The sequence below is a fragment of the Ornithorhynchus anatinus genome, chromosome 12 (assembly GCF_004115215.2).
Source record: "Ornithorhynchus anatinus isolate Pmale09 chromosome 12, mOrnAna1.pri.v4, whole genome shotgun sequence".
NCBI lineage: Eukaryota > Metazoa > Chordata > Mammalia > Monotremata > Ornithorhynchidae > Ornithorhynchus > Ornithorhynchus anatinus.
In genome coordinates, this window is record NC_041739.1 from 55,719,004 (window position 1) to 55,734,921 (window position 15,918).

Genomic DNA, 15,918 nt, shown 5'->3' on the forward strand with positions numbered 1-15,918 from the left:
AGGTAAATGAGGCTCAGAGAAGTGAAGTGAGTTGCCCGAGGTCATACAGCAGACAAGTAGCTGAGCTGGGATTAGAATCCATGACAGCTGTGAGCCCCATGTGGGACAAGGACTGTGTCCAACCCGATTAAGTTGCATCTGTCCCAGTGCTTAAAACAGTGTTTGGCATATAGGAAGTGTTTAACAAGTACCATAAGTATTATAATTATTATTAATTATTGCCTTATGTGCACTTGTGTGCGCGCACACACACACACACACACACACACACATCCTGGACACGGTAGCCGATTACGTTAATTACCATCATTTAGTTACAATGCCAGGACCCAATTTGCGTAGCACATTCACGAATGGTATCAGCAAATTTGCATGATTTATTCATAAATTCCACCAAGTTGATCTGCATAATTTATGGGCTAGTTGGTACATTTAACTTCTTAGGGCCAATTAACCTCCCCCTCAAAGAGGGGACACTAAAACCAGTGTGGTAGGACTGCTCTGAAGAGACAAAGGATCATTGAGTCGAACTCAACCGCCTTCTTCCCATTTAAGATTCAGAGGTTTCTCCTGCTCCTAAATTACATCTCCCCCTTCCTCCCATCCCCAACGTCTTTGGTATAAACTCCATTTTTAGTTTTCTGTGGCCTTACACAAAAGCAGCTTGAAGCATGGCGTGGTGGATAGAGCATGGACCTAAGATTCAGGTGGTCATGGGTTCCGGTTCTGGCTCTGCCACTTGTCTGCTTTGTGACCTTGGGCAGTTCACTTCACTTCTGTGCCCCTCAGTTGCCTCATCTGGAAAATGGGGATCGAGACTGTGAGCCCCACGTGGGACAGAGACATTGTCCAAACCGATTGGCTTAGTACAGTGCTTGGCACATAGTGAGCATTTAACAAAGGACACTATTATTATTATTATCATTATTAGAGCCCAGGCCTGGGAGTCAAAAGAACCTGACCTCTAATAGCTCTGCCACTTGTCTTCTATGTGACCTTGGGCAGTTCACTTAACTTCTTGGTGCCTCAAATACTTCATCTGCAAAAGGGGGATTAAAACTGGGAACCCCATGTGAAACAGAGTCTGTATCCAACCCCATTAGCCTACATCTGCCCCAATGCTTAATACAGTGCCTGGCACATACTAAGTGCTTAATAAACAGCATAAAACAAATGGGTTCTCGGAGGTCTTTGGCCTTTGTTGGGCAGATAGACTGTTTTTTGCCAGGGAGACTCCATTGGGTGACCACTTTTTTCTTGTCATCTTGTCTTTGGCAGGTGAATCACGCCTTCCCGTTTCTAATCGAAATCCTGGCAAGAGGAATGTCCCCGACGGTCCCGGGAATTCTGTACCAGTGAGGCAGGGAATGCCCTAGAGGTCAGTGGAGGGAGGTGGAGAAATCAGCATGGTGTCTACTGTCATTGGTTTTAGAGGTGTTTTGTTTCTATTGCAGCTTTTATAGAGAAAAATGTTACCTCAAACTGGTATCCGTAACCAGGCCTGCTTGAAATAAGGTGTCCCTTGGAGCAGATGCCGGGGGGGGCGGGGGCAACATTTGTGGGGTGGCTTCACCAGCATGACTACCCCTTTGCCGTGTCTCCTGAGAGCCTGCCTCGCCACACCCATTGGAGGTCCCAGGAAAGCAGAGATGTTTACTCCTGAGAAACTCTGAGAGTCAGAAGGACCTGGGTTCTAACCCCAGCTCTACCATTTGCCAGCTATGTGACCTTAAGCAAGTCACTTAACTTCTCTGTGCCTCAGTTCCTTCTTCTCTAAAATAGGGAATAAACCTGTGAGCCCCATGTGGGATGGGGACTGTGTCCAGTCTGATTAGCTTGTATCTCCCCCAGCGCTTAGAATAGTGCGTGACACATAGTAAGCGCTTAATCAGTGCCATCGTTATTATTATTAAGGTTCCACCACCTTGGGGCCTCGCTGTTCTGGTGTTTAGGTTGTGGCCACCGGCCACACGTGAATCAGAAAATCATGCCGTGAACCCTATTACTGTCTTTCCCTCTAGACCATAAGTAAACTGATTGCGGTCAGGGAATGTATGTTTACTGTTCTATCATACTCTCCCAAGCTCATAGTACAGTGCTCTGCATACAGTAAGCACTCATTAAATACGACTGAATGAATGAATTCAGAACATCCCTCAAAAAGCATGAAACCAGGCATCCACATCTATTTTTGTTTAGTTCTACTCCTCGGGCTTTTCCTTTGTTTTATTTTTTTTATGGTATTTGTTAAGCACTTTGTGCCAGGCACCGAATTTAGCTCTGGGGTACCTACAAGCTGATCGTGTTGGATGCAGTCCCTGTCCCACCTGGGGCTCACAGTCTTAATCCCAATTTTACTGTTGAGGTACTGGGGCACAGACAAGTGAAATGACTTGCCAAGGTCACAAAGTAGACCTATGTCAGAACTCACATTAGAACTCAGGTCCTTCTCACTCCTAGACCTGAGCTCTATTCACTAAGTCATGCTGCTTCTTTGAAGTGGTTTGTACTCCTGTTGTTGTAAAATATCTGTAGTCTGTACAGACAGGAAACTCCAGGGATCGTATCTACCACATGATCGTGTCTACTACTAAGAGAAGCAGCGTGGCTCAGTGGAAGGAGCACGGGCTTAGGTGTCAGAGGTCGTGGGTTCTAACCCTGGCTCTGCCACTTGTCAGCTGTGTGACTTTGGGCAAGTCTATTAACTTCTTTGTGCCTCTGTTGCCTTATCTGTAAAATGGGGATTAAGACTGTGATCCCTACGTGGGACAACCTGATTACCTTGTATCTCCCCCAGCCCTTAGAACAGTGCTTGGCACATAGTAAGTGCTTAACAAATACTATCATCATTATTATTATTACTACCAAATACATTGTACTTGCTTAAATATGTGGTACAGTAAAATAAGTTCTCATTTAATGCCACTGATTGGTTGATTGCCTGTATCCTCCCCCTTAAACTGTAAATTCCTTAAGGGGAAGAGATCAATCGATCAATTGTATTTATTGAATGCTTACTGTGTGCATAACATTGTATAAAGTGCTTGGGAGAGTACATTATAACAGAATTGATAGACCTGGTCTCTGCCCACAATGAGCTTATAGTCTAGAAGGGGAGGCAGATATTAATATATAAAAGCAGCGTGGCTTAGTGGAAAGAGCACAAACTTGGAGGTCAGAGGTCATAGGTTCTAATCCCGGCTCCACCACTTGGCAGTTATGTGACTTTGGGCACGTCACTTCGCTTCTCTGTGACTCAGGTACTCCATCTGTCAAATGGGGTTTAAGACGGTGAGCCCCATGTGGGCCAACTTGATTACCTTGTATCTACACCAGAACAGTGCTTGGCACATGGTAAGCACTTAATAAATATCATCATCAATATAAAGTACAGATATGTACCTAAGTGCTGTGGGGCCGAGGGAGGGGTGAATAAAAGGCGGAAATCCAAGTGCAAGAGCCCGCAGAAGGGAGTGGAAGAAGAGGAAATGAGGGCTTAGTCAGGGAAGGCCTCTTGGAGGAGATATGTTTTTAAGATTTTGAAGGTGGGGAGAGTGATAATCTGTCTGATGTGAAGAGGGAGGGAGTTTCAGGACAGGCAGGATGTGGGCGAGAGGTTGGCGGCGAGATAGATGAGATTGAGATACAGTAAGTAGGTTGGCATTCTGAGATTAACCAAGTGTGCAGGTCGGGTTGTAGTAGGAGAGACCAGAGAGGTAAGGGAGGAGGGGGCGAGGTTATTACATGCTTTAAAGTTGATGGTAAGGAGTGTCTATTTGATGCAGAAGTGGATTGTCAACCACTGGAGGTTTTGGAGGAGTGGGGAAACGTGGGCTGAAGGCTGTTATAGAAAAGTGATCCGGGCTGCAGAATGAACTGTGGACTGGAATGGGGATAGGCAGAGAGGTCAGCTAGGAGGCTGATACAGTAATCAAATCAAAATGGAATAGGAAAAGAGGTTGGATTAACATGTAAAAGTTTGAATGGTGAGGAAAGGGAGGATTTTAGCTGTGTTGGGAAGGTTGAACTGACAGGATTTGGTGACATGGAATGCGTGGTTTGAATGAGAGAGATGAGTTAAGGATAATGTGGAGTTATGCGCTTGTGAGACGGGGAGGGTGATGGGAAAGGAATTTGAGTCTTCAATTTATATGCTGCCAAGTTCCCAGTACTGGTCTCTAAACACTAGTAGGCCCACAAAATTCATAGGCCCCCACTCCTGGGGCTCTCCATCGTTTGTTCATTCAGCAGTATTTACTGAGCACTTACTGTGTAAAGCACTGTACTTTGGAGGTCATGTCTTTCCAGGGCCAATGAAGAACATCTTCTCCTTTAGTATAATCAAAACCTAGTTAGTTTTAACATCTTACTACTCTGTTAATTTGTCTTCTGATAAAGGGCCTAGGGTGCCCTTAGCCAACTTAGGAAAACCACGATTCCGTGGGGTCTTTTAAAAATCACACAACCCCATATGCTTCATTGTAGTAACTACATAAACGGGATTATTAACTTCTGTGCCTGAGTTTCTTCCTGTAAAATGGGGAATAAGACTGTGAGTCCCATGTGGGATGTGGGACATGGACTGTGTCCAATCTCATTAGCTTGTATCTACCCAACGCTTAGTACAGTGCCTGGCATGGAGTCAGTGCTTAACAAATACCATTGGAAAAACAACCAGAAGGAAACAAACAAGCACTTTTGCAGTTGAATTTGGAGGAAGAACCATGACATCAGAGAGATCAATTCCCAAGTGTTCAGGCAATACTCGTGGTTACTGTGGAAAAAGGACTGATGAGTCTCCCTTCAGCAGTCACATACCCGATGCCAATCTTCTGTGAATGATTTATGCTGAGCAGGAGGCTTCTCTGTGTCTGTCCCCAGTGAATTGTGGCTCCTGATACAGTCACCCAAGCGAAACCAGATTCGTCAGACAAAAACTTACAAATATCATCAGGGGAAGTAGTGAGTTTTTCTTGCCCTTGTTCGGAGTTTTCAACTCTCGAGCAAGCTTAATATGGCATGGGTGAAAATAGGGGCATTTTCTGCCTGTTTTGGGGCTGAAAGTCAAGCTTTTGAGGACTTTCTTGGAGACCTCTCCTTTGGCTGTTGCATAAACATCAAGAATGTGCTTCTGTTAGCAGCGTTAAGAGGGTCCAACATGTCGCGAAAGTGCCTTAAATGCACCTGGTGACCTGTTTTCACTCCCCAAGGTCTTCTGCTTCCGTTGGCGACTTTGCCCATCATAAAATTCGCTGCCAAGCTCTGCTTGGCCCCATTTAAGAAGTCCCGAAGCAGAATCTGTCCCCACAGTGAGCGCTCGCTGCTGTTTTGTGAATGACACGTTAACAACTGTGGCGCCTTGAGCTTGGAATATGCCCCTTCTCACTAGCCGTATTCAGGCAGGAGCAACTTGCGGTTTGCAACTCCACTGTCCATTTAGGAGCCACGGATGAGTAAGGACCGCTTGACTTTTTGAGAAGAAATGCATCTTTTCAAGAACTAATCACAGGCAGTGGGAGAGCAACTGCAAGGTTTTTGATTATTTGCTGTGTGGGCAATTCTTTTGGGGCAACTATGGATTTTTCTTTGTTTACTCCAGATTTCTGGCCTCTGATTATTTTTATTTTTATTTTTTCAATATGGTATCTGTTAAGCACTTAATATGCCCCAGGCACTGTACTAAGTTCTGGGGTATTTGCAAGCTTATCAAGTTGTGCACAGTCCTTGTCCCCCATGGGACTCACGGTCTTATTCTCCAATTTATGGATGAGGGAACTGAGGCACCGAGAAGCAGAGTGATTTGCCCAAGGTCACACAGCAGACAAGTGGCGGAAAAAGGATGAGAATTCAAGTCCTTCTGCCTGCCAGGCCATGGTCTCTCCACAAGGCCATACATATACTGACCTGCTTCATGTAGCATTTTAAATATAGATTGCATTTGTGAGTGTGTTTGAGGAATCCTTGGAGGCAGGTGATGAGAAATTTGGCCTTTGTTGGGAATAAAGTAAAGAGGAATTGGCTTGGTGCCATACCATCTTCTGAGCAGTAATGATTTCATTTTAGGAGAAGCAGCATGGCCTTTGGGAGTCAGAGGACCTGGGTTATAATTCATTCATTGTCATATTTTTGAGTTTATTGTGTGCAGAGCACTGTACTAAGCCCTTGGGAGAGTACAGTACAACAATAAACAGAGACATTCCCTGCCCACAGTGAGCTTCCTGGCTCTGCCACTCGTCTGATATGTGCCGTTGGGCAACTTCTCTGTGCCTCAGTTAAGTCATCTGTAAAATTAGGTATTAAATCCTCCTCCCTCTGACTCAGGCTATGTCTAATCCCTATGTGATTGTGAGAACTGTGTCCAACCTTACTAACTTGTATCTACCCCAGCACCTAGAACAAGGCTTGACACCTAGTTAGCAGTTAGCAATTACCATAAAAAAGCACAAAAAGGAGCTATAGTCATTTTGTAGTATTAGGTAACCAATGTTTTAACTGAATGAAATAGTGAAGAAATCTTTTTCTTCAGTGGCTTGAAGCGCAGCATATATTTTTAGCTTCCAGATTTAAAATCTCTCGGCAACATCCCACAGTTTACCATACAATGAGGGAATGGATTTTTAGGGTTCTACTCAATTTCTACCACCTCATTTCATTTAAAAAAAAAATTGGGTTTAACTTGGGGGAAAAAAATCAAAAATTATTTTTAAAGTCTTTACTCCCATTAAGTAGTATATAATTGATCAGTCAGTGGTATTTACTGAGCACTCACTATGTGCAGAGCACTGAGCTAAGAGCTAGGGAGAGGATTATGGAGGCAGTAGATGTAGTCCTTGCCCTCGGTCAATCAACCAGTCATATTTACTGAGTGCTTACTGTGTGTAGAGCACTGTACTAAGTGCTTGGGAGACTACAGTACAAAAAAGTTGGTCGATACCATTAACTGCTCCCAACAAGTTTTGATGTCTGTCTCCCCCTTCTAGACAATGAGTCTGTTTGGGCAGGGATTGTCTCTCTTTGTTGCTGTATTGTACTTTCCACGTGCTTAGTACAGTTCTCTGCCCACAGTAAACGCTCAGTAAATACGATTGAATGAATGAATGAACAAGTCTATAATCTGGATAGGAGAAAGTTGGAGGTGGGTCTAGCAGAGGAAGCGGGATGAGGGGGTGGGTCTCTCATGGCTCCTGTAGATACTAGGTATGTAGATCCCACATTCTGTCTAATGCTTCGGTCGGATCACGCAGCAAATTGAGACGGGGTCCCAGCAGCCATTTTATTCATTGATTCATTCAATCATTTTTATTGAGCGCTTACTGTGGCAGAGCACTGTACTAAGCGCTTGGGCAAGTACAACACAACACTAAACAATGACATTCCCTTCTTACAAGCTCACAATGTATAAGTCCACTGGACCTAGAGCTTTCTTTTTATGGTATTTAAGCCCTTACCATGTGCCAGACACTGTACAAAGCGCTGGGCTAGATTCAGACTAATCAGATTGGACACCATCCATGTCCCACATTTTACAGATGAGGGAACCGAGGCACAGGGAAATGAAGTGACTTACCCAAAGCCATACAGCATGGCAAGTGGTGGAGCTGGTTAGAAGCCAGCTCTTCTGATTCCCAGACCTGGGCTCTCTCCACTTGGGCACGCTGCTTCTCCTAAGCATTTCACCGGAGGTGAGGGGCAGGGGGTTGGGAGAGGGGCCTGACACCATCTCTGAAGTAGCTCCAGTACCCCCGTTCTCCTCCAGTCTTGATCATGGATGGCACCTCTACCTCTGTGGAGGAAGATGGGGCACTGAAAATAGAAATGCCAAGCAGAAAGGCATCTGCTGCCCTATCTACCCTCGACAGGGAGCAGACTGGTTGAAAACTGCCCCCCTCCACCCACAACCCCGGTGTAATGGCCATTCTGATTCGTGGGGTGGGAGAGAGCCAAGGTGTGGCAGGGCCGGAAAGGTCAGTAAGGTCAGTGGGCAGAGCTAGTCTGGCCGCCCCAAAGGCTAATGCTTCTTTGAATGTTGGTGGCTTGATTTATTAATGAACTGCCCGCTACTGCCTAAGGAAGGAACCAATGGTTATAGCCTCTTAAACTCCTCTATTTTTAGCATTTTATAACAGCAGTGTCAACTGTCTTTGGCAGAACGGTGGAATTTTATGATGTTGAAAATAAAAACTCTTGGTAAAAGGACCTTTTCACAGGCATCACTAGGAGGATGGAAATTCTCAGTTCTTAAGTTAGAAGAAGTGTAGCCATTTTAAAATGTAACTAAACTTGATTTTTGTTTTCCTCTTTCCCAGTTTCCTAACATATCTAACAGTGCTTAGAACAGTGTTTGACACGTAGCAAATGCTTAACAAATACCATAATGACAGTAATAGTAATAATTAGTCATATTTCTTATTAATAATAATAATTGTGGTATTTGTTTAAGCATTTACTATGTGCTAGGGACTGTACTAAGCTTCGTGGTGGATACAAGCAAATCGAGTTGGACACAGTCCCTGTCCCATGTGCGGCTCACAGTCTCAATCCCCATTTTACAGGTGAGGGAACTGAGGCACAGAAAAGTGAAGTGACTTGCCCAGAGTCACACAGCACAGAAATGGCAGAGCCATTCAATGGCGGAAATGGGAGTCATGACCTTCTGACTCCCAGCCCCGTGCTGTATCCACTACACCGTGCTTGAGCGCTTACTATGTGTAGAGCGCTGTACTAAGTGCTTACGAGAGTAGAGTGCAATGGAATTAGCAGACACGGTCCATGCCCATAACGAGCTTACAGTCTATGATGTGCGGGCATTGGTTTGTTGGTTTTACATGTGTTGCTTTGGCAAGTGTGTGCGTGCTTCAGTTTATCTATTGGTTTTAGTTGGTGGTCTTTACCTCATGTTATGGTACATATTTGCGTGCCTTGTTTTTATCTATTGGATTAAGTCTGTGTTGTTTTGGTGTATGTGTGCCTCCTATTGCTGAATTTGTGAAATACGTTTAGGATTAGATATTTGGCCACTGGATTTTCTCTCTATGATTTGACTAGCGTCTTTGTTCGATCCATCATATTCATTGAGCACTTATTCTGTGCAGAGCACTATACTAAGCACTTGGGGGTCTACAGTATATCAATACAACAGAGTTGGTAGACACGTTCCCTGCCCACAGTGAGCTCACAGTCTCCGTGTGCTTGCATAGGCACATATGCAACAATATGCTGTTAAAGAGGTTTTTGAGGCTTGTAACAGATGTGGAGGGTTCAGTTTTCGTGTCCACTCTGGTGGATTTTGTCGGAGAGCCATCTTGAAGTGTTCACTGGATCTGATGAAATGTCAACCCAAACCACAACCCACACGTAGAACATTTGGAAAATATGAAGCCTTTGTATGCATATTCACACACACACACACACACGCACACCTTGAATCCTGGGAAAGTGGTTTTACTACACTAGCAAAGTACAAGTTCAGGTATTGTTCAACATTCAGGCTATTACCAAAACCCCTCAAACGCTCATGACTCATTCTGTTTATCAATCAGTTAATCCAAGGTATTTATTGAGCACTTACTTGGTGCCGAGCACCATACTAAGTGCTAGGGAGAGGACAAAGCACAATCCCAGCTTTTAAAGAGTTTACAATCTAATGAATATTTTAATCACACAGCAATTTTTCCAAGACAGGGTTAAGGAAAAGCCTTGAAGTTTCAGTGGAATCCTGGAAATAAGCTCATGATTTTAGTGTGACCTTTTATGAATAATTCAGTTAAAATGCAATAATCAAGATTCCTTCCCCAAGGCATTAGCTGTGTATTAATGACAAAACCAAAAATGTGATGTATGCTGATTTGCGTGTCGTGAGGATTCACCTTAGAGAATATTTTCCAAGTAATTCAGGTGGCCTTCCCTGACAAAACCCGCATTTCCTCTTCTCCCACTCTCTTCAGTGTCTCACTTGCAATTGGATCTGCACCCTTTATTCACCCCTCCCTCAGCCCCACAGCACTTATGTACATGTCTGTTATTTGTAATAATAATTATGGTATTTTTTAAGTGCCTACTACATGCCAGGCACTGTACTAAGTGCTGGGTGGATACAAGCAAATCAGGTTGAACACAGCCCCTGTCCCACATAGGGATCGCAATCTTATTCCCAATTTTACAGGTGAGATAACTGAGGCATAGAGAAGTGAAGTGACTGACTTAAGGTCACACAGCAGACAAGTGGTGGAACTGGGATTAGAACCCATGGCCTTCTCTGACTTCCAATTAATGTCTGCGTCTCCCTCTCTAGACTGTAAACTCGTTTTGGGCATGGAACGTGTCGACCAACTCTGGTATATTGTACTCTCCTGAGCATTTAGTGCAATGCTCTGCACACAGTCAGTGCTCAATAAATACCATTACATGATTGCCCTCTTGCTCAACCATTATGGGTGCCATTACTGGTGTTGGATAAGCACACCCGGAGTCATGTCTTGTATTCAGAGAAACAGCGTGACTCAGTGGAAAGAGCACAAGCTTGGGAGTCAGAGGTCATGGGTTCGAATGTCAGCTCTGCCACTTGTCAGCTGTGTGACTGTGGGCAAGTCACTTAACTTCTCTGTGCCTCAGTGAGCCTCATGTGGGACAGCCTGATTACCCTGCATCTACCCCAGCACTTAGAACAGTGCTGTGCACATAGTAAGCACTTAACAAATACCAACATTATTATTATTATTATTTCTCTAACTTGGGAACGAATTTCCTGTCTTTTCTGTCCAGGCTGACTCTCCTGCAGCATGGTCTCGTAAAAAGAGCCACAGGCCTGGGAGTCAGAAGGCCTGAGTTCTAATCCTGGCTCTCCCACGTACCTGCTGTATGAATGTGGGCAAATGACTTCTGCTCCTTGTGGGCAGGGAATGTGTCTTCTAATGGTTGTATGGTGCTCTCCGAAGCACTTAGTGCTCTGCACACAGTAAATGCTCAGCGTGGCTCAGTGGAAAAGAGCCTGGGCTTCGGAGTCAGAGGTCATGAGTTCGACTTCCGGCTCTGCCACTTGTCAGCTGTGTGACTGTGGGCAAGTCACTTCACTTCCCTGTGCCTCAGTTACCTCATCTGTAAAATGGGGATTAACTGTGAGCCTCACGTGGGACAACCTGATTACCCTGTATTTACCCCAGCGCTTAGAACAGTGCTCTGCACATAGTAAGCACTTAACAAATACCAACATTATTAATAAATGCTGACAGTTCTGTCATCTGCAAAATGGGTATTCAGTCCCTCTTTCTCCTTCCTATTTAGACGTGAGCTTTATGTGGGACCTGATGATCTTACATCTATCCTAGTATTTAAAGTGTTTTGCACTTAGGAATGATTTAAATATTATTATTATTATTATTATTATTATTATTATTATTATTATTATTATTATGTCAATTATTCTGCTGCAGCCTGTTTGCTCGATTCCTTTAAGGCTCCAGGAGGATGTAGGGTAAAGCGGTGGAAATTTCCAAACCAAACCGATCGAGGCGAAACATGTCCGACAGCTTCTCCCCAAAAGGCGAAATTTTAAATCAAGTCTCCAAGGGCAGTCTCTTTCCTGGGAGAATATTTTTAGATCAACGCAGAGGGTTATTTTGTCTTGGATCTGCAGTGAGAAGGAAGTGACCTCGTCACCTGCAATCTCTTTCCCAGGCCTTCCAAAGACCGTTCAAGTCAAAGTGATTGCTGGGTGAAATGGCAAAGCCTTAGCTAAGAAAGTCTAGGCAGAACTCAAGAAACTTACACTTTCCCGAGTTCAATATTCTATGTATTCTGTTACAGTATTTGAAGTAAAGCAGTAATAAAGTGCCTAGCAAAAGGAGGAATCTGACTATTTATCTCTCATAAAGGGCTCAGGATGCATGGTTGAAAGGAGACAGGAGGGGAGATTTGGATGAGTGAAACCATTCCTCTCGGTGAACTTAAAATAAATTTCCTCTCGATGTTCTTGATGGAATATATAATTTTATCTGAATTACCTTAACTCAGTCAACCGTATTAATCATTTACTGTGTGCAGAGTACCGGACTCCTTGCTGGGGAGAGGACAGTTGATCAATGAGAATATCTGGGTTTACCTCCCTTGGAAAGTAATCCTTTCAAAGGAGTGTGAGCCCCATTTGGGACAGGGACTATGTCCAACCTAATTAACTTGTAACTTCCCCAGCGCTTAGAATAGTGACACACAGTAAATGTTTAACATACCATAAGAAGGCACATTCTTCATACATTCTCTATACCTTGTGTGTTGATGCTCAGGTTAGCCATATTTTTCCCCTTTTCTCCTACTGCCTCCTCCCAGGAGGTTTTGAGGTAGAAGTACGTTCTGTGTGTTTTTAAAATGAAAAGTAATAAGATAACAGAATTTCCAAAGGTCAGGGAATTAGTGAGGCATGTTGGAGTTGGAGCTTGGGAATTGGTTTGGGTAGCAGCTAACTGAAGGTGCTGCAGAATTCACAGCTAGGAAATCCTTCCCCAGATAAGGTCCCTGTTGCCAGTGTGAGTCTCTCTTTCCGGTTCATTGAATGTCCGTGGAATTTCCATGGAAAACTGAGATTCTTAAAAGTCGGGTGTTGGGGCTTGAGCAGCAGCATGGTTTAGTGGATAGAGCATGGGCTTGAGAGCCAGAAGGACCTGGGTGCTAATCCTGATTCCACCAGTGGTCTGCTCTGTGACCCTGGGCAAATCACCCCTCTTCTCTGTGCCTCAGTTACCTCATCTATAAAATGGGATTAAGACCGTGTGCCCCAAGTGGTACACGGACTCTGTCCGATCTAATTAGCTTGTATCTACCCCAGAGTTTAATACAGTGGCCAGCATAAATATTTTTTTAAAAAAAGTTGCTCTGGGCATGTATTTCAAGAAGGAAATCTACTGCCCTTTATGCCAATGGTGATTTTGGAGAACAAAGGAAGCTCCGTTACTTGGTTACCGGGTGGTGATTCTATAGGGAATAAATTCTGCACAAGCAAATAATAGACAAACTCTTAAGGGAAGCAAGAGAGGCTGGGAAGAATGGATTCCCTTCCTGTCTCGCCTCCTTGCGGCCCCACTACTCCCTTCCCTCCTCCATTCTCGGAACAGCACGAGATGATGCTGCAACTTGAGAAGAAGAAGCACCGTCTCCCTTGGAAAGCGATGACTTGAAACCAGTGGAGGCAAGATAGGCCATCTCCATTCTCAAGCTTTCGAGATTATGAAAGCGGTCACCCCTCCAAGCCACAGGAGAACACAAGCTGAGAGAAGCCGTGTCGCCTAGCGGTTAGAGCACGGGCCTGGGAGTCAGAAGGTCCTGGGTTCTAGGTCCTGCTCTGCCACTTGTCTTCTCTGTGACCTTGGGCAAGTCATTTCACTTCCCTGGGCCTCAGTTCCCTCATCTGTAAAATAGGGGTGAAGACTGTGAGCCCCAGGTGGGATAGGGATCGTGTCCAAACTGATTATCTTGTATCTACCCCAGTGCTTAGAACAGTGCCTGGCACATTCATTCATTCAATCATATTTATTGAGCGCTTACTGTGTGTAGAGCACTGTACTAAGCACTTGGAAAGTACAGTTCAGCAACAGAGACAATCACTACCCAACAATGGGGCACATAGTAAGCACTTAACAAATTCCATAATTTTGATGATTATTATAACTAATTGGGTCCAGGGACCATAATAGCTTCTGGACAGCACCCCTTCACAAACCAATCAAGAAGGGTGTGGTGTTCATTCCTCATTGTAGTTAGATTGCTGTTGGGCCCTTTCAACCACATGCTCGCCAACTGAACAGGGCGCGATTCGCTGTTGGAAGAGTCAGGTAGTGCACAAGTGTTTGCCTAAACATGACCCCGGTTAAGAGCATAGCTCTCACATTGTAGGAGGCCTCGTTGCCCCCAAGAAAGAAGTTGCCCCCTTCCCTCTACCCCAGTCCCATTAAAACCTACCAGCATCAAGGTAGAAGCATTTTCGTTATTATTATTATTTATCGAGCACTCACTGTATGCAAAGCACTATACTAAGAGCTTGGGAGAGTACAATATAACAGCAAACACATTCCCTGCCCACAACGAGCTAACCATATTTCCTTTTGATTTCAAACAGATATAAATCCCAGGAGCTCCTGACGGAAGCCTTTTTTAGCCTTTCCATCTGAATTTCCCTGAGAAAAGCTTCTCGTGCCGCCTGCTTGTTTTGTCATTGTTGATTGGTGGCCCTGGTTGCTTCTTTCCTTTCTGCCCTTGCTGTGTCTGGGTCTTCATGTCTAGACAGCACTTTTTTTTTAGGAATTCGTTAAGCACTTACAATGTACCAGTCACTGTACTAAGTACCAGGGTAGATGCAAACTAATCAGTTTGGACACAGTCCACGTCCCACATGAGGCTAACAGTCTTATCCTCCATTTTACAGGTGAAATAATTGAGACTCAGAGAATAATAATAATAATAATCGTGATAGTAAGCATTTACTATGTGCCAGGCACTATACTAAGCACTGGGGTGGATACAAGCAAATCGGGTTGGACACAGTCCCTCTCCCACGTGGGGCTCACAGTCTCAATCCCCATTTTATAGATAAGGTCACTGAGGCACAGAGAAGTGAAGTTACTTGCCCAAGGTCACACAACAGACAAGTGGCAGACTTGCCCAGGATCTTACAGCAGACAAGTGGCACAGCTGAGATCGGAACCCAGGTCCTTCCGACTCCCAGGCCCGTGCTCTACCCATTAGGCCACATTGCTTCTCACTTTTTCTCATTTATAGGACATAGTGTAGCACAGCTGATAATTCTTATACTCTGCCACTTCCCCATCTCTGATTGATTTAGTTGTCTGCCTCCCTACAATGTGGTAAACTTCTTGAGCGCAGGGAACCAATGCTATTCTATTTCCACCCCCAAGCTCCTAGTACAGTGCTCTGCAGACAGTAGGTGCTCAGTAAATGCCATTAATTGGTTGACTGTGAAGCCTCCTACTGGTTTAGTGCCTGAAAAGTCACATCAAGACCTCAATGTGACATCTTGTGGCTTAATGGAAAGAGCATGGGCTTGGGAGTCAGAGGTTGTGCGTTCTCATCTTGGTCCCGCCACTTAGCAATGTGCCTTTGGACAAGTCACTTAACATCTCTGTGCCTCAGTTACCTTGTTTGTAAAATGGCGATTAAGACTGTGAGTCCCACGTGGAACAACCTGATTACCCCGAATCTACCTCGGTGTTCAGAACAGTGCTTGGCACATAGTAAGCACTTAAATACCATCATTATTATTATTTTACTGCTTGTTAAGTGAAGGAAGATGGAAGGATTGTGGCTAGAATCAGATGCATAATGTCAGGCTTCCCTGTAGCCTCTTTGGGAGTTCCCCAGCTGATCCACTGAGAAATTTCTTGCTAGATAAGTTTTCTGCTGTAGCCAGCACCACCAACCCTTTAGCTAGTTTCGGTATCTACTAAGTGCCAAGGACCGTGCTGAGCCAGAGGGGTAGATAAAGATCAGAAATGGGGCTCACAATCTGAAAGCTTGTATCGGATTTCCATTTTATAGATGAAAAACCAATTTTTTTAAAAATGAAATTAGTATCTCTGCCTTCAAAGTATAGGGATCGCCTGTAGTTAGGTTTTGAAGTGTTCTTCCTGTAATGGTGGCTTGAATGGTAAATGACTGTGTTTGAAATCCCATCATCCAAAGTTCATGTCGTAATGCCTAAGTGCATAAGGGAAGAGAGCTGAGGATTATAAAGACTTAAATGAAATTGCAACCTGAAATTTAAATCCACTCAGGAAGGTCTTTTGCATGCTTCACGCACATGTATGCATATTGAATAATAAGGAAATTAAAATGTAATGAAAACTTCAATATTCATTTATCTGAGATGTTGGGTAAGACGGCCGGGTCCCAGAATTGTACATATTTTTCTTCATG

General features: G+C 44.3%; 1 protein-coding gene across 2 annotated transcripts in view; it reads left to right on the forward strand.

The window, feature by feature from the left end:
• Positions 1-15,918, forward strand: part of WDFY3 (WD repeat and FYVE domain containing 3) — a 300,170-nt gene that overhangs the window by 55,689 nt on the left and 228,563 nt on the right. Inside the window, exon 2 of one of the 2 annotated variants that reach the window (XM_029076970.2) lies at positions 1,279-1,378. The exons of the other annotated variant lie outside the window; for it this stretch is intronic. The gene's annotated coding sequence lies outside the window, so the exon portion shown is untranslated. The remainder of the gene's footprint in view (positions 1-1,278; positions 1,379-15,918) is intronic. 2 annotated transcript variants of the gene reach the window in all.